Below are 2,387 nucleotides of genomic sequence, written 5' to 3' on the forward strand. Positions count from 1 at the left end.
CAGATACTATGGGCCTATAGGCTGAAGATGGATGCCCCAACGTTACTGAAGAACTTTGGGTGACTGTCCAGGCAGTGGGATGTCTCTGTCAATTCTAGAGTTTTGGAAGTTACTTACAATGCACTTCCTGTTTACTTAGGTAATATTATATCCTTCTGGAATCTTTGATGGAATTGAAGAATATATAGTTATAGTTTTCCTTAGTTGTGATAAATGATAAAGTAGATATAAATATTGTAATGTCTTGCTTGATACCTGTTTTTAAATGTAATTTTACTATGTTAAAGCTAAAACCTTCCTTTTTTAGTTAAATAGAAAAGAGGAGGTGATGTGGGATTCCCCTCTGTATTCTGTGCACACCTTTGGTTAATAAAGAAGGTGGCTTGGCCTGATAGGGTAGAACGGAGCTAGGCAGGGAAAACTAGATTGAATGCTGGGAGAGGGAAGACGGAGTCAGGGAGAAGCCATGAAGCTGCTGCTGGAGACAAACACGCTGAAACTTTGTTGATAGACCATGAAGTTAGAGCTAATGAGCAAAGCAGTGATTTAATTAATATGGTTTCTGTGTGATTATTTCAGGGCTAAGTTGCTGGGATCTAACTAGCAGCCTCCTCCAACAATTCACCCCACTCTTTGGTTCATGGATGCTTTTACCTACAGAGAAGACAGTGGCTTAGGAGACCAGTGAAGCATGTTGGGATTCCCAGAATAATGAGGATCTGATTTCAGATCCCAAGCATCCATGTAAATGCGGGGTACAGTGGTGAGGCTCTGTAACCCCAACACTGGAAGGCAGAGACAGGAGGCTCCCTGCAGCTACTGACCATCCATCTTAGCCAATCAGTGAGCTCCAGGTTCAGTGAGAGATGCCATCTCAAAACATAAGGTGGAGAGCGGTACAGGAGGATACCCAGCGCCAACCTGGGGCCTCCACATGCATGTATACCCACTTGCACACACAGACATGCACGTACACCACACATACCGATGAGGTACAGTCCAGAGTTCTAACCTACTACAATTCAAACGAACACTAATTTGACACTTAAATGCTGAGAAATGATGGAAGGGAAATATTAAATAATTGTTTTTTTCAGATTAAGCCATTATATTTCTGTGAGAACAGGTGATGTTGTTGCCTGTTTAGTGGAAGCAATACAGTTCGTAGCATACCTGAACCGAGACATTTCAGGTGGTGTTTGCAGCGTGGCCTGTGCGTGGTGCAAAGCGCTTGTGCTGTGTGTGAAGATGCAAGGCTGCAGTGACATCACCTGAAGCAACACGAGTGATCACCACCAGAAATACCTCAGGTTCTTCACAGGTTTGAGTGTGGTGTTACACATACAGAAACCTTTTACTGTAGCCAACAACTTTGCAGCCTCACACGCGTGGTCATGACACACAATTTTAAGACATCGGGCTGAAGAGATGTCACAGCAGTTGACAGCACAGGCTGCCCTTCCTAAGGACCCAGGTCCCATTCCTAGAGTCCACATGGTGACTCACATCCCATTGGCCAACACTTGTCATGCAAAGGAGGCTGGGAAATGTAGTCCAGCTCTGAGCTCTGAAGGCGATGTGGCCACACAAGTTGGTAAATGGCTACCCACACTGCTAGGGAGGGTCTAACCTACTGTGAGATCTAGAAGTCTTGGGTCTGTGGACAGGATGGAGAGGGATCAGTGCTTACTCAGAGAACAAGCTGTTTTCAGGTCATATTTGCTGAGGGGTAAGTGAACAAGTCGAACAGGCCAGAGTCACAGCTCTGGCCCCACACTGCCCAGGAACCCCAAGCTACAGGCCCCCTGCTCACCAGGGAGGGACGACAGAGGTGGCTCAGAGTACTGATCTCCTACTAGCTGTGAGACCATCAGTCCTAATGGGCAGGTAGACAGGCACTTCACTCATTTAGATCTTATTTCCCTCACAGCCCATGTCTCCCCTATTATCACATTCCACCTTATGGAGAGCAAAGAGATTAAACACCTGCCCCAGCTCACCATCCAGGACACCAGATTTGGTTCAGAATCTACCAACCTCGACCCCTTTATAGCTATGTCTGTAAAAGCCAGTTTTACTCCACTGAAATGGACTCAAAAGTTCCAAGTCAAGCCACACTGACACTGGGAGTCTGCATGCTGATGATTGTTGTCCTGGAAGGCTTCCAGGTGTGGCGACAACAGCAGTCTCCAAGGCTTGGGGCACCAAACTTGGACTGCAAGGCCACCGGCTAGGGACGAGAGCTGCACCGTGCACTCCAGCCGACAGGGGACGCCGCACCGCGCCAAGCTCGTACTCTAACTTTCGGCTCGCTGCGCTCGCGCACTCCCGCCGACAGGGGGCGCCGCAGTCCACGGACCCGGAAGTGGGCCGTTCCGCCCGGGACA

The sequence above is a fragment of the Arvicola amphibius genome, chromosome 1, assembly GCF_903992535.2.
Source record: "Arvicola amphibius chromosome 1, mArvAmp1.2, whole genome shotgun sequence".
Lineage (NCBI taxonomy): Eukaryota > Metazoa > Chordata > Mammalia > Rodentia > Cricetidae > Arvicola > Arvicola amphibius.